This window comes from Typopeltis vanoorti, chromosome 3 (assembly GCF_054136105.1).
Source record: "Typopeltis vanoorti isolate ZY-2024b chromosome 3, IOZ_Tvanoo_1.0, whole genome shotgun sequence".
Lineage (NCBI taxonomy): Eukaryota > Metazoa > Arthropoda > Arachnida > Uropygi > Thelyphonidae > Typopeltis > Typopeltis vanoorti.
In genome coordinates this window covers 94350693-94375946 of record NC_143551.1, presented here as the reverse complement: position 1 = coordinate 94375946, position 25254 = coordinate 94350693, and the positions used below count along the sequence as shown (strand labels likewise).

Genomic DNA, 25254 nt, shown 5'->3' with positions numbered 1-25254 from the left:
GACTTACATAAATCTAGAGCATAGGTTCCCAAACTTTTTCGGGCCACCGCCCACTTTGCAAGACTTAAATTTTGTAACGCCCCCTATTATACACACATATATACATGCTCTATTTTCTCATTGACATAGAAATCTGACATCTATTTCTATCTGACATGGTAAATTTTCAAATGATTAAATAAGTGAAACAGAAAATCAATAAAAAAATTGATCGTGTAAGACGGGCATAAGATGAATTAAAATGTAATATTTAAATTTTAAATGATTATCTAATCGCAAAATCCCGAAAATAATTATTTTTAAATATATATTATTAATATATATTTAAAAATGAATATATATTAATTTTTAAATAAATCTATAAAGAGCCACCGACCTCTAGACCGCCTGAACATCCCCAAATGCTTCTGATCCCACTATAGCCCCCCCCCCCCCAGAAGGCTTCAGGGAACCTATGGTCTAGAGTCTAGACATATATTTTTCCATCTCATACAATTTCCTCAAATGATCAGTTGATAACTGGCTAGCTGCAGCCCATCATCACATGACCAATTGTGTGGAAAATTGACCTGTTTCTTGGACGAGCTGAAAATGTGTGGCTAGATATTGTATGAAACAGAAATGAGATTTTCATCTCATTGTGATCTTGCAATGTGAGAAATGAAGTAATTAGATCAGTTACTCAACTACTGATAAACTTATTCATATTCCAAAACGTGCCAGTCACTAAATTAGAAACATTACACTAACATACACTCTCTGTCCAAAAAGAAACCGAACTTTTCGAAAATAGAAGAAACTAGTGGTGCCACCTGTTGTATCTTTTTGTTGTCAAAAGTGGCAACCTTCATTAGTGTTGTGTCAACTGTTTATGACATTTGTTTCATTAGAAGCTGAGTTATAGTGCCAAGAGTGACAGTGTTTTGACGAACAGTCAGTTGTCACAACATTCATGTTGTATGTGACAAATTCTCGCTATCAATTGCTTCAAAACTTTGAGATAAAACTCACCGCTGACTGTTTGGCCAGGTGGAATGAATTCTTTGTGGATAATGTCCTTGGAATCTTAGAAACAAATCAGCATTGTCTTTACTTTTGACTTCTCCAAGCGATGTTTTTCGGATGCCCCTCTTCTGGTGGTCTCCACTCAGCACTCTGGGCTTTGTTTCGGGCTCATACTCAAAACACCACTTTTTGTCACCAGTAACAATCGCTTCAAGGAAGTTTGAGTCCTTACGAGCGGTTTTAATGAGGTCCTTGCAGTGTTCAATCGATACATTTTTTGGTCGTCGGTCAACTTGTGGAGAACAAATCGCGAATTCAATTTACGAAGGCCCAAACTCTTGGTCAAAATGTTGGGCACAATTGATTTGGAATCCCCAATTCATCTTCAATCAATCTCACGGATGATTTCAGGTTTTCTTTGATGAAATCACACACTTTTTGGATGTTAACTTTGCTCAGTCCAGTTTTTGGACGGCCCAGCTTTTCATCGTCCTCAAGCATCTCACAACCATTTCGAAATCGCTTAAACCACTCGTAAACTTCAGTACGGGATAAGCATTCATCACTGTATGCTTTTCTAAGCATTTGATGTGTTTTGGTAAAACTTTTACCAAGTTTAACACAAAAGTCAATCTCAACTCTCTGTTTGAAACTCATTTTCCGACCGTTCGTCAAAACACACTGTCACTCTTGGCACTATAACTCGGCTTCTAATGAAACAAATGTCATAAACAGTTGAAACAACACTAATGAAGGTTGCTGCTTTTGACAACAAAAAGATACAACAGGTGGCGCCACTAGGTCTTCTATTTTTTTGAAAAGTTCAGTTTCTTTTTGGCCAGAGGGTGTACATACCGGTCACCGAATTAGAAACCTTTATATGCACGTGTAAGTAAACATCACTTACGCAGCATATATGCAAAATACTTGGTCACATGCATCACCACATGTTCTAAACTAAGAATGTTGCTGATCAGTAATCATCAATAGTGTTGCTCGCAATGAGAAAAACAAAGATTTTTGGAGTTTGATAAAGAGCTGATTGTGGGTGCCCATCTAGTTGGAGCCACAATTTTGAAAACAGCAGAGCTGAGTGGTTTTTAAAACAGTGAAAAATCCCAGGTGTTTAATAAGAGTGAAAAAAGAATCCACACTGCTTATCTAAGAGGCATAACTTTTGTCCTAGGCAAGCTATCAGGAACGAGATCACGATCATCTGAGACAGCTTGTATGGACAAAACATAACATCCTGTGTACAGCAATTGACCAAATGAAGCATTTAATGAAGGATGTTCCCGACCCATATCTCACCAAACTATGTGCAGAGAATGGAAATGGATCAGTATTGGCAGCCACATGTCTATATGGAAACCACATGATTTCTGCAAAGAACCGAAAAGTTTGTCTTCAGTGGTGTCATAAACAATGTGACTGGACACTGGAAAACTAAAAAAAGTCATGTGGGCTGACAAGTCACAGTACACCTTGTTCTATATCAATGGTAGGCAGAGTTAGAGGAGCCCCATGAAGCAATTAACCCAGCTTGCCTTGTAAACACAACTCAAGCTTCTGGAGGTGGTATCATCATGATACGAAGCATGTTCTGTATGTTTGGAATGGGTCCTCCTGATATTGCTGGAAGATTAAGTGTCCTCCAAGAAATATATGAACATTGTTTCCAATTAAGTCTATCCTGCAATGTTGACTTTTTATCTAGCAGGTGATGATTGATTCATGGACGACAATGGAATCTGAACCCCACTGAAAATGTATGAAATATGTTAGAAAAATAGATCTGGAGCAAAGTCCTCTTTCATCAAATCTGAGCCAATTAAAGGACTGCAGTGAATACCTAGTATGTTGTAGATGTAAGTGCAATCCAACACCTTGTGGAATCTATGCCAGTGCTGTAACTTGGGCTAAAGGAGGTCCAACATAGTATTAAATAAAAGTTTCTAATTCAGTGGTTGGTATGTGTAGAATTATAAAGATGTAATTCAAATGTAAAACAATGTAAAACAAAGAATTGCAATGTTGACTTTTTATCCAGCAGGTGATGATTGATTCATGGATAACACCAGAATCTGAACCCCACTGAAAATGTATTGGACATGTTAGAAAAATAGATCTGGAGCAAAGTCCTCTTTCATCAAATCTGAGCCAATTAAAGGACTGTGGTGAATACCTGGTATGTTGTAGATGTAGGTGCAATCCAACACCATGTGTAGGCTTCCACAGATTCTTTGAGTCTCAACTGAATTTATAGATAAGCATATCACTGATTTTGTTTCTTACCCCAAATCCAGAGAGTTAGAGATGGAGTTTTTGTTTGCTTCTGGATTTTTTGAATAATACATAATTGAAAATAATAAAAAAGAGAGAATTGTTAAAACAAACTTTTGGTAGGAACAAACAATGGTAAGAAAACCAGAGAGGTTTCAAAGACAAATTATCAAAGTGATATCAGGACTCTGGAATGTTGGTTATGCAGCGTAGTTGAAGGAATGTAAATTACAGTTTGGTGGGCAGGATAACAAGAGGAGATATGATGATAGAGACCTTCAAGTTAGTTAAGGGATTCTATCAGATTAATACAGAAGGAATTATAAAAAAAGAGTGGATGTTAAGATGGGAAGAACGAGAGGCCATGCCTGGAAGTTACACAAAGATGTGGTGAAGAAGGATGTGAGGAGTAAATTTTTCACATGGAGAGCTATTAGTGAGTGGAAAGCTGGAGTACACTGTGAATGCAGAAGTGTAAATAATTTTAAAGTTAGTTCATTATGATAGACATGTTGCTGGTTGGGTGGACCTCCCACAAAGAGTCTATTGACTCCATGAAATTTACTGCAATAATAATAATAATAATTGTTGTAGTGATAACCTTAATTACAGTGGATTATCACAGTACATCTTATATATCTGAGAATATATAATAGGAAATGATAACTGATGAGAGAACAGAAAAGTCCTATAATTCTAACAGAAAAGTTCCTTACTGAATCCTTAGCCCTCCCAACAAGTGATTTTGTGATGGGAGTATAATTCATCTTCTTTTAGCAAAATTTTTGAAGGAATATTATATTTTCAAAATGGCAATTACAAAGGACAGAAGGTAGACTCAAGTGGATAACCTAGAAATGTCAAGAGAGATCACAAGAGTTTCTCCAAATCTTTCTAGGGCTTGTGTCCAAAGATGGGTAAGGTCAGTGATCTGCTACAAAATGACAAAAAGACTATGACAGAATTCATAATGGTGATCAACAATTAATTAGTGGGCCTCCAGATAACAAAGAAGTTGGCTTTTCATCTTCTCTAATGTTTTCAAGAGGAGAAAAGTGAAGGAATGGGATGATAGTTTGATGGCCTACCTTCATACTTCTTTTGTGAGGATGGACTGCATATTATAGACATAATTTTATGCTAATGGGTAGATACCAGTTGAGAACAATTTGAATAAGGGATGTTAGTTCTCGAATGCAAATTTGAATCGTAATCAGTGGCTAACAATCTGTAAACCTACTGTATCCAAACTAACTGAGAATTTTTCTAAGTGTTTCTGGAGAAAGATTCAAAGAAAGCATATAATGAACTGCTTATAGTATAGCATAAGATGATTTTCCTTGGTCATCTATAAAGAGAGGCCCAGTGACAGGAAGTCGACCTTATCATTGGCTTATATTACCATGGTACGATCTGGATGTGAAAGAGAGATGGTGGAAGCATAGAGGAGGTAGAAATCGAACGAAACAGCCTTGAAGAGGGAAGAACAGAATGCATGAATGCCACATGAGCAGGAGGTAAATTTCATACATTTGGCAGTTTCAAATTTGGATTTGAATTTGTTGATTTAAATTATAACTTTGAATTTTAAAAGATGTTGTGGGTTGTACAAATAGAAATAAATAATCAAAGAGGTCAGAGTCATTATTAGAATTGGGAGACCACTACAAGAAGCAAATTAAAACAGCAAAGTGTAGCCAATGAAATTTTGATCCAGAGTATATCATAAAGAGAGGATTATAGAATGCCAAATCTCAAAAGATGTGCAATATATCACCCTTCAAAAGAAATGAAAAAAAAAAAAAAAAAAAAGAAATGGAGAATTCAGTTTGGATAGTTCAGGCAAACAGTAGTTCAGGCTGCTAGTTGAGGTTCTGTGTGAAATCACATATCAATTTTTGATACATGTAATTGATGATGAACATCAATTTAGTTTGAAATATAGCCATGCATGTTAATAAAATAGATGCAAAAAGTTAATTATATATATATATATATATATATGATAGAATACATAGAAACATGGAACACTATGTTTATACAATAGAACACTCAATCCAAATATTGTACAAAAAGTAGCATGTTTGAAAATATACAATACTTTAGCAGTGCCTACATTCTTATATGGCAGCGAAATTTGGGCAATAAACAAAGAATAAAAACAAGTGAAATGAGAATCACGAGAAGAACTGCAAAATACACACTATTAGACAAAAAAAGAAACAAAGATATTTTAAAAGAACTAAAAATAAAATCAATAGAAGAAAAAGTAAACAATTACAAAAAAAAAATTGGACACAACATGTTAACCAAATGGTCAACACCTGATATCCTAAAGAATGAATAAAATATAAATCAACGGGAAAGAGAAGGTCAGGTAGACCTCAGAAGAAGATTATATGGATAATGAGAATGGAATAGACCAATATGGTCTATATCCATAATCAGCATTATGATGATGAGATATTGTTGGATCCTACTTCTTCTCAATCTATACTCTGGATCTGACATGTTATTTACTATGATGTTCTTAAACAAAATAGAAGGTTGCTAGTTGATTTCTAATTCAAATATAAAGAAAATTTATATTTAAAGAGTGCGCCACTTTATATCTGAATTAGTTCAAGAATTGAAGATAAACCAACTCACAACTATCTCTCCTTTTAGGTGTTAATATTATATATACTGGCCGAGTATATTTAACTTACTCAATTTACCCGCTTTGGTTCGAATATTTTATGAATGGTGCAGTAAAAGAGATTCAGGCAAAATACAACTTTAGATAAACAAAAACAAACATTTAATTTAGAATCACAAATTTTACACTTAAATTCAAATCACTAAACAAGTTATTATAAACACTTCAGCCTGTCTGATAATAAAGTCATGCAAACTCAGACAATGGTAATTCTGTTATCTGTACAGTCTTCTCACAGTTCCTTTTAGCTATTTAATAAAGTTCCTTAATGATCATTCACATCAATATCTCATAGTTCTTTAAGTTTTAAATACAATAAAAATTGCAGTAATACCTCTTCACAAACAAACACTTTTAAATTTACACTTCAGTTAATCTTCACAATTGTTACCGTTAACATAAGGAAATTCTAGGATGAAACACACTCACATCTCTGCATAGGGATATTAATAGTTGGAATATTCTTACCGATTATCTTCTTTCTTCATCTACTTATGTGCAAACACTTTTTATAACTGTAAACACTTTAAACAGTAAACGGCACTCATTAAAATAAATCTTCTAAGCAACAACTGAATTAATCATCGGTCACAATACACATAAACAAACGTTTTTGCACGAAGTACTACTGATCACTTATGAATTAAGGCAATACACAATAATTCCTAAACTTGAGGTTTTATATGCACAGTTGTTCACTCTTCTGGCATTCAATTAATTCTTTAGACACTAAAATTCTAAACACAGCTATCGGTAAACTTCAACTTTACAGCTCTACTATTCTATAGTAACTTCGTGCTTTGCTTCAAGGTTCTGTGTGTCCTTGAAAGGTCGGCGCTGAAATTAAATCTCAACTCAAATATCGCTAGTCTATTTAGTAGTCACTCAGCTGTCTTCTGTAGTTATAATTGTTATTCTACAACTTATTAGCTAACTGCCTCTCGACTAGTAGACTTTATTTATCTGCTATAAATAAAGTCTATATAAATATATAAACCTTCTCACGTGGTGTTCCAAAATGTGCTCGCTCACTTACATACGTTTTCATGACAACAAAACAAAATATAATAAAATTGACTTTATTTATCTGCTTGAGTGACTTGCCGACTCGCTATTATCGCACTGTGATTCCTGAATGCTCTGATTCCAACCTAATGCCAATCCTCTCCTTTCTCTCTCTAATCTGTATCTTAATTCCCAGCGTTCCTGGCTTTTTATATCCGTTCTTCCTGCCTAAATTGTTCACGTGATTTCTTTCTAAAACTCTTTTCAATAAACCTTCTCACGTGGTGTTCCAAAATGTGCTCGCTCACTTACATACGTTTTCATGACAACAAAACAAAATATAATAAAATTGAGCTATTACATAACATTAAACTTTACAATCAGGAATAAATAGAGAATATTTACATTTCAAATAATGCGCAGTGAAATTATCAAATACAAGTTCTTATAATATTAACAATAAATAAAATAAACTTAATAATATTTAAATACAGTCTTTTCATTATTAATACATATATCTTTGATTAAATAATTAAATATTAGACAAAATTAAAGTAGTTATATGAATATTAAATTGTAAAATAAGTTGTTTACATTAAATAATATTTACAAGTCTAGCCTTTGTGATGGAAGATCATGTTGGATTCTGAACCAAATAATAATTACTCTAATCTGTACATAATCAGAATCCAACAATATATATATATATATATGAGACAAGGAGGCTGAAAAGTTCTGATAAACACCAGGAAAAAAAATTATATTAAAGCGACTGATATAACCACAAGAAAGAACATATCTTAAAACCCTTTAACCCCCCCATGTTTCATTGAATTGTAATAATTTGTTCTTTTTCTTTTAGGATATATAAGAAGACATAAAATTAATTTTTGTACTAAGTGTTTATCGATTTCTCAGCCCCCCCCCCCTGTATATATATCTTCTTCTTAAGCTTCATGGCAAGTATCACAATTCTCCATTTTTTTTTTCTATCCTTAACTAACTCCTTCCAGTTTCGCAGGTTCAGCTCTTTCATATCCATTTCGATGTTATCCATCCATCTTCAGCAGGGTCTTCCTCTAGGATGTTTTACCATTTGGGTGATGTAAAAAGGTTCTCCTCACTAGCCTGTTATCCTCCATTCTTTCCAGATGTCCTAACCATCTGATGTGATTAGCTCTGATTTCATTTATTATTAGTAGCTTCTTATGAAGTTCATAAAGTTCTTTATTTGTTCGCATTCTCCATTCATCTGTCACAGGATCTTTAATTCGACCAAATATTTTTCTTAAGATTATGTTTTCAAAACATTGTAATTGATCTTCATCAGCTTTTGTTATATTCCATGTCTCTGCACCATATAATACAACTGTCTAATTAGCATTCTGTAAATATTTATTTTAGATTCATATGACAGATTTCTAGATGTGAGGAGGTGCTGAAGTGAAAAATATTATTTATTACCAGTTTGGATTATCATCTTTATTTCTGTTTGGATCTTATTATCTTTAGTTATTATAGAGCCTAAATATTTAAATTGTATTAAGTTTATCAATATCATATCAGCAAACTGAATAGCTGATGACTTATTGAGATCATCATCTCTAGATACTTTTAAATAATCTGTTTTATTTTGGTTAATATTAAGACCTATTTTTTCAGAAGAGGTTTTAAGATTTATAAAAGTTTCAGTTATATCATCTGCACTTTCTCCTCTGATATCAATATTGTCTGCATACACCCGAGAAATGATGGAGAGCATGATACAATACTTTTAGTTGTTTCTCAAATTACTTTTTCCATAGCTATGTTGAATAATATCGGTGATATCGCATCTCCTTGTTTTAAACCTATGGAGATGTTGAATGGCTCCGACAATGTTTTTAGTGAGGACACTACATTGATTTTCCTGTACACACATTTTAACCAGTCTGATTAATTTTTCTGGCCAAATTCCTTTAAGATTTTCCATAGACTTTCTCAATGTATGCTATCATATGCTTTTTGGAAGTCAATGAAGAGATTATGATTTTCTTGATTGTATTCTCAATTTTTCTCTAGAATTTCTCTGGAGGTAAAAAGATGTTCAATAGCTGATCAACTTCTTCTGAATCCTGCCTGATATTCTCCAAGAATCTTTTCTTGCATATGGAATAATTTATTTTAGAATAATATCAGACAGGATTTTGTGACTAGTATTTAAAAGTGAGCTGCCTCTGTAGTTTTCACATTTTCTTTTATTGCTTTTTTTGTGGCTGGGGATTATTCTAGTCTTCTGGTACTTTTTCATTTTTCCATATGAGTATAATCAATGTGAACAGTTTGTTAGTTAATTCTTTTCCTCCATATTTAATTTATTCAGATGTGATTTTATCAAATCCTGCAGCTTTATTATTTTTAAGTTTTAATGCTTGTTTCTATTTCAATAAATGATGACTCTTTGACTTCATAGAATAAATTCTGGGTACGAATGTTACTTTGGGATTTTGACAATTTAGTAGATGTTTGAAGTATTCCCTCCACCTTTCAGCCATCTGCCATTTGCAATAATTTGTCCTTTATTATCATTAATTATTGCAGTTCTTGATTAAGAGCCTGTCTTTATTTATACCTTGAAAAACGTTCCTTGCATTTTTATATATATTCTCTTTTTCAGTTTTATCAATTAATTCTTTTAGATAGAGTCTTTTTTCTGGTCTAATAATTTTATTAGCTTCACTACTAGCAAACCTACAGTTTTGATAGTTATTGTTATCTTGATGGCTCTGAAGCTATTTAAGGTTCTGATGCTCTATTTATAAACAGAGCATCAGAAAAAGTTTTAGTATTCCAAAATACTTCATACTATAATAGATGCAAAGAAGCAATAGAAATGAAAAAAGAAGCATTTTGGAATCCTAAAACTTTTTCTGATGCTCTGTTTATACACCACTTAATTCTATTCCATAGAGAATCAATAATTTCAATTTCTTCAATGTTATTAAGCTCTGCTTTTATTTCATTAGGGTAATTTAACTTTATGTTATTGTTTTTGGGGTGCTTAAGGGTCAAAGCTATATAACTGAGAGCAGACCTCCACATTGTCTTTAAAAGAATGTGGAGAACTGACCAGGGCTTCTGACCTAATGTTCAATCCTCACCTTCTCGTGATGCACCCTATTGGGTATCTACCTGGATACTGAACAAACGAGGATGGGCTGGCAATTTGGGATTTAGCCAACCAAATTGTATTCTTATTGGCTTAAACCAATATACAAAATGATGGTACAACATGAAAAAATTTCATGCCGGCTGGGGGGCGTCACCCAGTTAAACAAAGCTCCCCGTTGTTTTTGCCAGGGAACCAGGGTGAACAGCGAATAGTCAGCTACTGGAACAAATCTGAAAACACATCCCAACTCAACATCACCAGAGTTAAAGATCGGTACTATCAACATAAGAAGCCTGAATGCCAAAGAAATGGAGCTAGCTGAGGAATTAGATAAGTACCAGATCGACATAATAGGGGTGACTGAAACAAAAAAGACAAAAACTGGTGAGAGCTTTCTGAGCAATAAATACAAAATGTTATATTCAAGCAATGACAATCAAGAAAAAGAAGGAGCAGCCAGTCTCAAGTAGAGTAACGTGGGCAAATACGAGAATGGGGAACTCAACAATGAGACTTACTTGTGCCTATGGTCCAACAGAAAGTTCTACTAAGTTAGAAGTGGAGAAATTTTTTGAGGCTTTAGAGAAAGCAACTGACACAATGAAAAAGGAAAAGTTGGTCCTTCTTGGGGATCTAAATAGCAGAAGAGGAAATGATTGTTAGACATACAAAAATATTTTGGAAAAATTTGGGGAATACAGCAAAGCTAATAATAATGGCAAATACTTCTTGGATTTCTGCTCAGGACATGGACTGGTTATTACTAACACCATGTTCCAACATAAAAATGTACACAAATTCACATGGAGAGAAGAGGCAAGGAATAAGAAAAGTCTCATTGACTATGTTATTGTTGATAGTGATGTTTTCTCCCTGGTGCAGAACACCAGAGTGTACAGAGGATTTGAAACTGGATGTGATCACCATTTAGTCTTGAGCAGGATAAAATTGAATTTCATATTGAAAAAAATAACATGTAAGAAAGTTTTAACGCGAATAATAGTTGAGCAGCTCTGAGATGTGAACTATAGACTAAAATAAACAAAGATTATTGAAGAAAAAATGAAAGAGTTTGAGAACAGGAATCAAACCTTGGAGATTCAGTGGCAAGCCTTGAAGAAAGCCCTGATTAATTCAGCTAAAGAGGCATGTGGTGAAGTTGTCTGCAAGGATAGAAAAATTAGAACTTTATGGTAGAGGCAGTGAAGGAAAAGAAGAAAGCATATCAAAAGTTCCTGGCAAATAAGTCAGCTTGTGATCTTAGAGAATACAGAGACAAATGCAAGAATGCAAAACACTGTGTAAAACTAGCTAAACAAAAGTCATGGGAGGTCTTTGGCAAGAATATAGAAAATAAATATCAAGAAGGTGGCAAAATATTCTGGAAGTTGTTGAAGAAGCTAAGGAATGGAGGAAAGAGTGCTGTAACAGGAGTTAGAGATGATAAAGGTAACATGAAAACGGGATAAAAAGATATCCTTGAAGTATGGAGTAATTACTTTGAAAAACTGCTAAATGAAACAAGCAGTGATGACAGCACAGTGGTAAAAAACACTGACCAGGCATGCAGTCAGGAATACATATCCATACTTGAAGTAGAAAAAGCCATTAAAGGCTTGAAATGTGGAAACGTAGCAGGAGTTGATGATATTCGACCAAAAACGCTGAAGTATGGTGGTATAAAAGTCTTACAGTGGCTGCACTATGTAGTTCAGAAGTCCTGGACAGAGGGACGAATTCCCAATGATTGGAGTAGAGCTCTCATAGTACCCATATATATAAAAAGGGAAATACAACTGAATGTGAGAATTATAGAGATATTTACCTACTGAGTGTTCCTGCCAAGATTATTATTATTACGGGCAGCTCCAAGGAGACCTTAGACTCATCGAGGGAGGCCCAACATCATGTCAAGAACTATTCTACATTCACACAGTATCTATCATACTTCACCTTAAACTCATTTACAGTCATGGCACCCACAACAGACTCTGGCAGATTATTCCACTCATTTACCACTCTCGAAGTAAAACATTTAGCTCTAACACCCTTGCTAACCACACTCTTACCAAGCTTCAATGAATGGCCCCTAGTCCTTGACTACCAGTTCTATTCTCAAAAATATCTTCTGAATTAATCTTATAGAATCCCTTCAGTAATTTGAATGTCTCGATCATATCACCCCTTTTTTGCCTCTCAACCAATTTCTGCAGCCCACAAATCTTCAATCTGTTCTCGTAAGGTTCATTTCATAGTCCTGCTATTATCTTGGTCACTCGTCTCTGGATCCTCTACACCTCCTCCCCATCAAGAAGAAACCTTGGCACCCATATCTGGGCACAGTAGTCTAGATCGGGGTCTTATCAAGATTCGATACAGAGGAACAATAACCTGTTTGTCTCTGCTTGTTAAAGTATTTTTCAGCAACTAAGTGATTTGATGAGTTGATTTAGCCACTTTTGCAGTGTGCCCCCTAAACTTCAACTCCCTATCCACCAACACTCCCAAATCCCTAGCCTTATCAAACTCCTGGAGTATGGTTCCACGAATGTGATATACTGCTGCTAATCTTTTTCACCCCAAAATGCATAACCTTACACTTTGCCACATTAAATTGACATCCATTTTCCTTAGCCCAGTCCTCCAAACTATCCAAATCATCTTGCAAAATTTTGACATCCTGTGCACTTACTATTGCTCTACCCAACTTTGCATCATCAGCAAACAAGTGAACACTTCCTCTCAGATCCTTTCCTATATCGTTAATGAACAAATTGAAAAGTAGTGGTCCAAGAACAGAACACTGTGGCACACCACTAGTCACAGGCCGTCTTTTGGACTCTACTCCTGAATAAACCACTCTCTGATATCTCTCTATCAACCACACTCCTATCCATCTCACCAACCCTATATCCATCCCCATATGCTGCAGTTTACTGATTAGAAATCCAAGTGGTATCCTGTCAAAGGCCTTGGCCAGTAGAATCATTGTAGACCCATTACCCTTATCCAGTTCAGCCGTCGCTGTGTTATAAAACGTGAACAAGTTACTGAGGCATGATCTACCCATCACAAAACCATGTTGTCCCCTATACAGTATCCCATTTTCATCTATCCAATCCTGTATTTTTTTCTAGACTATTTTCTCCAAGACCTTGACAACAATTCCTGATATGTTGATCGGCCGGTAATTTTCAACAGCAGTCTTGGAACCTCCTTTATGCAGTGGAACTATTTTCCCCTCTTTCCACCCCCTTGGGACTAACCCAGACCCGAGACTCAAATTAAACAAAATGGTTAAAGGCACTGACAATTATTTAGCCACTTCTCGTACAACACAAGCTGGTATACCATCCAATCCTGCAGATGAATTGACATTGAGGTTTTGTAATAGACTATTCACCTCCACTTCATTCACCACAATTCCCCTATAAGCTGTTGGTTCTTCCATTTCTGCAATGTCACCACCAGGATGATATACTCTTGCAAAGTGCTCACTCAGTAATTCTACTATATCAACTGATTCGGTTACCTCCCTACCATCAGCATTCTTTAAAATCATTCTGCCATATACATTTCTTCTTTTACTTCCAACATATCAAAAAAACTGCATGGCTAATGTTCTTTCATAATCCGCTTTTGCTTTTCTTACCACACTTGTTACCCTTCTGGCCTGGGCTTTATACCATTGATGTGCCTGCAGGTCACCTTTCTCCTTAAATTCCCTCCACAGTTGTTTCTTTTTTTTGCAGCTCAAGCTTAATGGTGTTATTCATCCATTTAATCCCTACTTGATTTATTATTCGGACTCTAGGTATACAGTCAGCCATTGCCTCCTGCAAACATTTCTTAACCGCCTCCCATGCACTATCAACATCCAGCCCTTGCAGTTTTACATGTCATGGCACTGAACCAATCAAACTCCTAAGCTTGTCATACTTACCAGCCCGATAATTCCACATGTACTCTGTCTTAATTGTAAATTCCACACCTTTAGCCACCTCCCAAGTCAAGACCCTATGATCACTCTCACCAATTGGTCGCAATGTGGTCATATTCGTTACAGTCAGATCGTCAGATGCAATTACTAGGTCAAGCACTCTCTGACCCCTAGTATTTTCCATTGCATGCTGTTGCAGATAGTTATCCCTTAATAACCACATAAAATCCAATTCCTTCCTCCCATGTGTCTTCTCCTCCCTCCATCCTCAGATGCAATTACTAGGTCAAGCACTCTCTGACCTCTAGTATTTTCCATTACATGCTGTTGCAGATAGTTATCCCTTAATAACCGCATAAAATCCAATTCCTTCCTCCCATGTGTCCTCTCCTCCCTCCAATCATTGCTACCATAGTTGAAATCTCCCATAATAATTACCCTCCTTCCACTCATTTCTTCTATTTGCTTATGCATACTATCTCCACCATCTTTTCCATCACCTGGTCTATAGCAGCACCCAATTGTATATTTTGTTCTGCTAGCCTCAATCTCACACCAAATGGCCTCAAATGTGCTGTTTTCTCTATCCTGCAATACAACTTCTATTCTCCTTGGCTGCAGCTCATCAGCTATCATCAATAATACTCCTCCATCCATTTCATTCTCCCTGTCATTCCTGAACACACTATACCCCCCACATTCAATCCCACTAGCTATATCATCTTCAGTCAGCCATGTTTCACTAATGCCAATAACCTGTGGTCTGGAAGTGCCAACCAAGGCCAAAAATTTTACCTTCTTGTTCCTAATACTCCTAGCATTAGTATACATGAATTGCAGAGCTCCGTTGGTCCCATTCCTACCTTGATGCCTTATACTAACTATCCCATTCTGATTTGTTGTCCTTATTCGCTCGGGCATATTATACTCATTCATACATTCAATTGCCTCCCTAAGGTCTGCGTATCTACTTCCCCCACCCCTTAATAAATCTAGTTTTCCTGATTCTGCACATCCACTTCATTCAACAACACTTTTTCAAGTCTCCTTACACCGAATCCATTCAAATGCAAACCATCCATCTTATATAGATCCTTTCCCCCATCGAACTCAATCCACACGTCCACAAATTCCACACCATTCATCATGCATAACCCACGCATAATGTCATTTGCAATTATGGCCCTCCTCAATCTTCACTGTCATACAGCAGCAAAAGACTAATCATCCTAACTCTCTTTCACTCTTTTCTTTTGCTACCTCAAACAATTCATTCAGGTCCTCTATCATTTCCACTTCATCTCCTTTCAAATCATTAGTACCTGCCACAACTATCATTTCTTTCACTCTTTGCTTTTGCTCCCTAATAGACTCACATCCTTAATGGTTGCACCAGGTTGGCACAATTTTGTCAAATTCTCTACTATCACACCTCGTACTAACGAATCACCATACAGCACTCGCTCCTTCATTTTGTTTACGTTCACAATCATACTCTTATTTTTCCTATCATACTTTTTTTTTATTGGCTGGCACACTCGGTAGACATTTGTGCATATGCTCCAGCTGCCGCTTTGCTCTATGTATCGCTCCACTCAACAGTGCAATCTCACTCATTCTCAAGTATAATTTGTTCATAAATGATATAGGAAATGATCTGAGAGGAACAGTTCATTTGTTTGCGGATGATGCGAAGTTGGGTAGGGCAATAGTGAATGCAGATGACGTCAAAATTTTGCAGGATGATTTGGATAGATTGGAGGTCTGGGCTAAGGAGAATGGATGTCAGTTTAATGTGGCAAAATGTAAGGTTATGCATTTTGGGGTGAAAAGATTGGCGGCAATTTACTGCATTGGTGGAACCGTGCTCCAGGAAATTGATGAGGCACGAGATTTAGAGTGTTGGTAGATAAGGAATTGAAATTTAGGGGACACATTGCAAAAGTGACCAAAACAGCTCATCAAATCACTTGGTTGCTGAAGAATACGATGACAAGCAGAGACAAGCAGGTTATTGTTCCTCTGTATCGAGCCTTGATAAGACCCCATCTAGACTACTGTGCTCAGATTTGGTCACCTAGGTTTCTTCTTGATGGGGAGGAGGTGGAGAGGATCCAGAGGCGAGTGACCAAGATGATAGCAGGTCTGTGGAATGAACCGTATGAGAACAGGTTGAGGATTTGTGGGTTGCAAAAATTGGTTGATAGGCGGAGGAGGGGAGATATGATTGAGACATTCAAATTACTGAAGGGTTTCTATAAAATTAATTCAGAAGATATTTTTGAGAACAGGGCTGGTTGTGGGAGGACTAGGGGACATCCATGGAAACTGGGCAAAAGTGTGGTTAGTAAAGGTGTTAGAGCTGGGTTCTTTACTTTTAGAGTAGTGAATGAGTGGAATGCGCTCCCTGAGTCTGTGGTGGATGCTGCGACAGTGAATGAGTTTAAGGCGAGGTATGATAGATACTGTATGAATGTCAAATAGTTGTGATGAATATGATTTGGGGCCTCCCTCGATGAGTCCAATGACTCCCTGGAGTTGCCCGTAATAATAATAATAATAATAATACTTGCAAGATTTATGCAAGTATACTTGAGAAACGGTTGAGAAGAATTGTGGAAGAATAACTTGGTGAAGAACAAGCTGCATTCTGGCCAAATAGAGGCTAACAGGATCAGATCTTCACTTTACGACAAATAGTTGAGAAAGCATGAGAATATAACAAAGATCTGTATTTAAGTTCTGTCGATCTGAAAAAGGCATATGAAAAGGTGGCTAGAGAGAAGCTATTCAATATACTACAGTTATATGGTGTCAATGGGGCATTATATCAAACAATACTTAGTCTTTATTTGAGTTGTAAGTCAGCAGTTAGAATTGAAAGAAGTACAAGAAGATGGTTTAATGTTAAATCTGGTGTGAGACAAGGATGTACATTATCCCCCCCCCTCTGTTATTTATTATTTATATGGATCAATATTATGAAGGAAAGTGGTATTAAACATGATATCTGAATTGGAGATGTTAATGTCAGCTCTTTGCTTTATGCGGACGATGTTATACATCTAAATAAATCTGCTACAAGTTTGCAAGATTCCCTGACTAAATTGAATAACTGTTGTAATAAATATGGTATGAAGGTCAGCAATAAAAAGACAATGAAAATAGGTAGAATCATTGAAAATGTCAACTGTGTTGTGAACGGAGAACCTGTGGAACAAGTAAAACATTTCAGCTACTTAGGCACAATTTTTAGTGAAGATGGTAAATTAAATATGGAAATAGACAACAGAATCAACGAAGCTGGTATGGTAGGAAGTCAATTTAATAAATTCATATGGAATAAGAACGAAATTAGTCGGAACACTAAATTAGCTGTATACAAGACAGTGTTAAAACCCATTTTAACTTATGGATCTGAGAGCTGGGTCAGAAGTAAAACACTTGACCAAAGACTAGAGACCAGAGATATGAGAGTCCTGAAAAAAAAGATTAGAGACATGAACATATGGCATCAATGGCAGTATCATTAAAAATGAGGATATTAGGAAAGAACTTGACATTGTCAGCATCGAGGAATGCATTAGCATAGCTAATCTCAGGTGGTATGGTCACTTAAACAGAATGGGTGAAGAAAGATTAGCAAAACAAGTGTTCTCTGCCAGGTTGGCAGGAAAACGAGACAGAGGAAGACCAAGATATAGGTGAATTGATATGCTACAAAGTGCCTTAGATGATAGAAATATAAGATCTGATAACGTTGGAGACTTGACAAGTAACACACTGATTTGGGGGAAAATTGTAGATAGGAAGTTAGTAACGATGTAAATTTTTCATGTAGTACTGTCATATCCTGTACACCACTTGAGGGTACATGTCAAGAATTTGATGATGATGATATTATTGTTTTTCAGGTTATCAATATTGAGTTTAGGATGTTTTTTTATTTTTATTGAAATAGGTTTTGTTAAGTTTTATTTTCATTAATGATCCTACCAAATAATAATCCGAATCACAGTCAGCACCTCTATAACATCTAATCAGAATGCTGCTTCTAAATCTTCTTTCTATTAAAATATGATCGATTTGGTTGTGAGTTATTCCATCAGGTGATGTCCATCTTTGCTTATGGATGTCTTTCCTCATAAATGTTGTACTACTTTTATCAGATTCCTGGATATTGCTAAATTTATTAACCTTATACCATTATCATTTGAAGTTTCATGTAGGCTATTATTTCCAACTATTTGTCTATAGATTTCTTCTCTTCCTATTTTTGCATTAGGGTCTTCTGAAAGTATAATTATGTCGTTATTTGGAATTTCATCAATTATTCGTTTCAGAGTATCGTAGAATTCATCCTTGGTATCTTGATCTCTGTGGGTGCATGTGCAGCAATTAAGGTTATTTTGAACTTTTTTGTTCAAATACACACATACACACACACACCTGTATATATATATGAAAAATGAACAGCCTATATTTTTACCTGCTGCAGGGTGAAGGCCTTTCCCATTGCAGGAGGTTTTTGGTTCTACTACTCCCATGGTGACCCAGTCCATACTGGGAGAGTGTCACAAACACCCATGCCTACGTGGGATTTGAGCCCGCTGCCTCTTGGCTGGAAAGCGGATATGCTAACCACTCGGCCAACCAGGCTAGCTGTGTTTACAGTGTTCTCCCCAGGATCTTTTGAATGGGCGCGCTGCCCTGCTTTTTTTACTGACCGCTCGGCTAATTAATGATGTGAATTGACATGGCTAAATAATGAGCAAGAATGGAAAAATAATTTAAGACATTTTTTAATTAACAGTGATGAGAAATCAAACTGGAGAGTCGCGATACTCGTGAGACCAGCTCAATTTCTTGCACTGCAAGCCAATCTCAAGAGCTTTGGATATTCACTTTGATGCAAACCTGTAAAAATAGTCGTAATTTAAAATTCTGAATATTTTTACAAATTGTTTATGTTAGTACATTATTAGTTTTGGTTTCATAACACGCATTGTCTGCACTTGCAATATGCACGTTATTGATGTTATTTTGTCAAAATTAAATTATTATTATTATTAATTATTATTATTAGACACCTCCATGGAGTCCAAAGACTCATCGAGGGAGAGCACCTGCTCTACAACTCAGCCTCCGCCACTCAATCCACCAACTTACCGCAACTACGCCAATGCCATCTACCGCCGACCACCACCACTAGTATTTTCAAAGACAATGTACTTACTGGACTTGGATAGTTGTATTACTTTCAGAAATTATATTGTGGTAAAGGAACAGGATTGAGTTTAAAATTATTAAGTGCCATGTTTTGTAAAGACATTCTTGTAACGCTAATGGAGACGGCATGTCAGCCATTATACATAACTTCTTGCTTGCCACTTTCATGGAGTGCGCATGCTCACCGAAGAGTTTGATGGGTGATTGACAGTGTTCAATATCGTAATGAAAACAACAAGAGAGTGTTCGGTATCAGAGAATGAAGGATAAACAAAAGAGAGCTAATGGAAGTTTAAGAATGCAGGCAGGCAAAAGTTTGTTCTTAGGAAATTAAGTTTTTATGTGACAATCGGGGGAATATTAATAGAAGATTCTGATAAAGAATTGTAGCATTGTGAGCCTTTGAAGTGGAGGAGTTAAGACTGTAAATAAGGACCGAAATAACGTGCATTGTGTGTCTTGGGTATTACTGTCAGTGCACAATTGAGTGATTTGTTCTGATTAATTTAATAACAATGATAATTTGTATTTATTAAATTACCCCATAATGAGTAAAAAGCCAAGTCAGAAAACCACACTCTTAAGTTATTTTAAGAAAGATGAAACCGATAAACATAATAGCGAAGACACCAAATCAACAACAGAATCGTCGATTTCTGCAGTCTCTTTCAAATGTAAAATGTGCATCTAAACACTGCTTATCGGGTATTAACAGTGAGTGGTTTTAAAAAATTCCATTGGTCAGTGGTGAAAGATAATGGAATGATGTGTTCTACAAGTATAAAATATGGAAAGAGACAACCCAAAACAAGGAAGTGACTTGGATAACTATGCCATGCACAAGACTTCGAAAAGAAAGCTTGGTTGACCATGAACAAAGCAAGTAACACACTGATTCTTGTTCAGATATAATTGAAAAACGTATACTAGAAGAAACTGGAATAGGGCAAATTGAAAAATCAATTTCAATTTTGAATAACTTGCAGAGAGATGCTTTTCTGGGAGCTTTAAGATCTATGTATTAGTTAGCAAAAAATGAGTTACCACATAGTACATTATTTGAAAAATTGCTTGAGCATTGCAAGGCTAGGGGCTGTTCCTACTTAGAACATCTTAACATTGGTAAAAATGCACATTATACCTCAGAAAGAATATTTTAGCATCAAAAATTAGATCTGAAATACTGAAAAATATACATTCTGCAGATTATTTCAGTGTTTTAAGTGATGAAACTACAGACATCTCTGTTTTAAAACAGCTGATGTGTACATTAAATATGTTTGTCGACTTAGAAAAGAGGTCAGGGTTAGTTTTGTATCAACTTGCAATATCATTGATGGCAAAGCTGAGACTAAACTAACAAAGTAATTGAAACCCTTGACAGTCTAGCCTTAAAAACTTGTAATCTGGTGGACCTAGGATCTGATGGAGCAGCTGTCATGATTGGAATGCAAAAGGGAGTTGCAAAACTGCTCAAAGATAAAACAGATAGACTCATGGTCAACTGTCATTGTGTAAACCACCGACTGGCTCTTGCTAGTACCCAAGCAGCTACTGAAGTGCCTTATTTAGTCATGTTTAATGATATCTTAAAGCAATTGTTTTTCTTCTTCTAAAATTCCTCAGTCAGGATGGCTGGTTTAACCCAAATCCAAATATACTGAACAGTCCTCAGATTAAACTTAAAATGGCGAGTGACACTAGATGGCTGTCTCATGATACTGCAATAGTCGCTAAGAGAATGCATGGTGAGTGTTATGGCTACATTGGAAAGAGAGGCCACCGAATGAAATGATATCACAGCTGAAGGTTTAAGTAAATATATCAGAACATACAATTTCGTAGCTTCACTAATGATGCTTTCAGATGTGTTACCGCATTTATCTAATTTGTCTAGATCATGGCAAGATGTTGACTTAACTGAAATAGAGACAGTCTTAGAAGCCAGAAAACTATCATCATGGAATTGAAAGACACTCCTGGTAGTCATTTTCAAAATCTTCATCAGCATCTTTCAGGTGAATGGTCAGACCTTCACATTGATTATTCAGATTCTAATGTTATTACATTTAAGACTACAATATATGATAAATACATAGGCACAGTTATTAAACATCTAGAAGCAAGATTTCCAGATATGCCAATCATTTCCTGCTTTTCAAGACTTTTCAATGCAGAAAGTCATGATCAACTTGAAGCCTCTGAGATTCTTTTTGATTATTATTCTAGAAATGGAAGTCCTCAGTTTTAAACTATGAAAATACTAAACTAGAATGGGCAGTTGCATCAAAAATGATTAATGGACAGTCATACAAAAATCTAGATCCAAGACAAATACTGCTGAAATTAGCAACATCTGAGCTCAAAGAGTCTTTTAAAAATTTAGCAAAACTAGCTGCTGTTGGACTGGCTATATACCTGTGAGCACAGCTGAATGTGAAAGGGATTTCTCTGTGCTAAAATGGATAAAAACCTTTATGAGGAATCGCATCAGTCAGAACACTCTAAATAATCTGATGCTGATTTCACTGGAAGGGACCAGATCCATCATCATCAAATTATTCCTGCCATGTACCCTAAGGGGTGTACAGGATATGATAGTACTACATGAAAAAAATTACATCATTACTAACTTCCTATCTACAATTTTCCTCCAAATTAGTCTGTTACTTGTCAAGACTCCAACATTATCAGATCTTATATTTCTATCGTCTAAGGGCACTTTGTACTGCATCAATCCACCTATATCTTGGTCTTCCACTGAGTCGTTTTCCCTGCCAACCTGGCAGAGAACACTTGTTTTGCTAATCTTTCCTCCCCCATTCTGTTTAAGTGACCATGCCACCTGATATTAGCTCTGCTGACACATTCCTGGATGCTGACAATGTCAAGTTCTTTCCTAATATCCTCGTTTTTAATATGATACTACCATTGATGCCATCTGTTCACGCCTCTAATCTTTCTCAGGACTCTCGTATCTGCAGTCTCTAGTCTTTGGTCAAGTGTTTTACTTCTGACCCAGCTCTCAGATCCATAAGTTAAAACTGGTTTGAACACTGTCTTGTATACAGCTAATTTAGTTTTCCGACTAATTTCTCTCTTATTCCATATGAATTTATTCAATTGACTTCCCACCATACCAGCTTTGCTGATTCTGTTGTCTATTTCTATATTTAATTTACCATCTTCACTAAAAATCGTGCCTAAGTAGCTGAAATGTTTTACTTGTTCCACAGGTTCTCCATTCACAACACATTTGACATTTTCAATGATTCTGCCTATTTTCATTGTCTTTGTCTTTTTATTGCTGACCTTCATACCATATCTATTACAACAGTTATTCAATTTAGTCAGAGAATCTTGCAGATTTGTAGTGGATTTATTTAGAAGTATAACATCATCTGCATAAAGCAAAGAGCTGATTAAAGTCTCCAATTTTGATATCATGTATAATACCACTTTCCTTCATAATGTGATCAATATAGATAATGAATAACAGAGGGGATAATGTACATCCTTGTCTCACACCAGATTTAACATTAAACCATCTTCCTGTACTTCTTTCAATTCTAACTGCCGACTTACAACTCAAATAAAGACTAAGTATTGCTTGATATAATGCCCCATTGACACCATATAACTGCAGCGTATTGAATAGCTTCTCTCTTGGCACCTTGTCATATGCCTTTTCCAAATCGACAAAACTTAAATACAGATCTTTGTTATATTCCCATGCTTTCTCGACTATCTGTCGTAAAGTGAAGATCGGATCCTGACAGCCTCTATTTGGCCTGAATCCAGCTTGTTCTTCACCGAGCTTTTCTTCCACAATTCTTCTCAACCGTTTCTCAAGTATATGTGCATAAATCTTGCCAGGAACACTCAGTGGGGAAATACCTCTGTAATTCTCACATTCGGTTTTATTTTCCTTTTTATATATGGGTACTATGAGAGCTCTACTCCAATCATCAGGAATTCGTCCCTCTGTTCAGGCTTTCTGAACTATGCAATGCAGCCACTGTAAGACTCTTATACCACCATACGTCAGCATTTCTGGTCAAATATCATCTACTCCTGCTGCCTTTCTACATTTCAAGCCTTTGATGGCTTTTTCTACTTCAAGTATGGATATGTATTCCTGACTGCATGCCTGGTCAGTGTTTTTTTTTAACCACTATGCTGTCATCACTGCTTGTTTCATTTAGCAGTTTTTCAAAGTAATTACTCCATACTTCAAGGATATCTTTTTATCCCGTTTCCACCGTTATCATCTCTAACTCCTGTTACAGCGCTCTTTCCTCCATTCCTAAGCTTCTTCAATAACCTCCAGAATATTTTGCCACCTTCTAGATATTTATTTTTCTATATTCTTGCCAAAGACCTCCCATGACTTTTGTTTATCTAGTTTTACACAGTGTTTAGCTTTCTTGCATTTATCTCTGTATTCTCTAAGATCACAAGCTGACTTATTTGCCAGGAACTTTTGATATGCTTTCTTCTTTTCCTTCACTGCCTCTTTAACTTCCTGTGTCCACCATGGAGTTCTGATTTTTCTATCCTTGCAGACAACTTCATCACATGCCTCTCTAGCTGAATCAATCATGGCTTTCTTCAAGGCTTGCCACTGAATCTCCAAGGTTTGATTTCTGTTCTCAAACTCTTTCATTTGTTCTTCAATAATCTTTGAGTATTTTAGTCTAAAGTTCACATCTGAGAGCTGCTCAACTTTTATTCGCGTTAAAACTTTCTTACATGTTATTCTTTTCAATATGAAATTCAATTTTATCCCGCTCAAGACTAAATAGTGATCACTTCCAATTTCAAATCCTCTGTACACTCTCGTGTTCTGCACCAGGGAGAAAACATCACTATGAACAATAACATAGTCAATGAAACTTTTCTTATTCCTTGCCTCTTCTCTCCATGTGAATTTGTAGACATTTTTATGTTAGAACTAATACAATTAATTTAATTGTGTTACACAATTACAATTGTGTTAGTAATAACCATTCCATGTCCTGAACAGAAATCCAACAGATATTTGCATTATTATTAGCTTTGCTCTTTTCTCCAAATTTTCCCAATATACTTTTGTATGTCTGACAGTTATTTCCTACTCTGCTATTTAGATCCCAACAAGGACCAACTTTTCCTTTTTCATTGTGTCAGTTGCTTTCTCTAAAGCCTTAAAAAATTCCTCCACTTCTACCTTAGTAGAACTTTCTGTGGCACCATAAGCACATATAAGTCTCATTGTCCAGTTCCCCATTCTCATATTTGCCCACTCACTCTACTTGAGACTGCCTGCCATTCAAAGATTAGGCTTGTATTTAGTGTTGAATATTATGGCTACTCCTTCTTTTCCTTGATTGTCATTGCCTGAATATAACGTTTTTGTGTTTATTGCTCAGAAAGATCTCACCAGTTTTTGCCTTTTTTGTGTCAGTAACCCGTATTATGTCGATCTTGTATTTCTCAGCTAGCTCCATTTCTTTGGCATTCAGGCTTCTTATGTTGATAGTACCGATCTTGAGCTATGGTTATGTTGAGTTGGGGTGAGTTTTAGGATTTGTTCCAGTAGCTGACTTTTGTTTTTTTGACTTGTCAACTAAAAATGATCACTCATCACAGATGAGCGCATTTTTCAAGCCTTAATATGATAATGTAACTTAAACAGAATAGGATAGGAAAGATTAGGCAAAGCATGTGTTCATCATCAGGTTGGCAGGGAAAAGACCCAGAGTAAGACCAAAATGTAGATGGATTGATTTTGGAATCTTGACAGACAACAGATTGATTTGGAGGAAAATTGTTGATCGGAAGTTAGTAATGCTGTGACTTTTTCACTTAGTATTATCATGATTATTCTGTATATTCCCTGAAGATACATATCAGGAATTTGATGATGATGATGATATGATAATGTACTATGTTATACTACAA

General features: G+C 35.9%; 1 protein-coding gene across 4 annotated transcripts in view; it reads right to left on the bottom strand.

Annotated features, from left to right (window-relative positions):
• The window catches only part of LOC150108393 (optineurin-like), a 254883-nt gene that overhangs the window by 41865 nt on the left and 187764 nt on the right, over positions 1-25254 (bottom strand). The window lies entirely within an intron of this gene.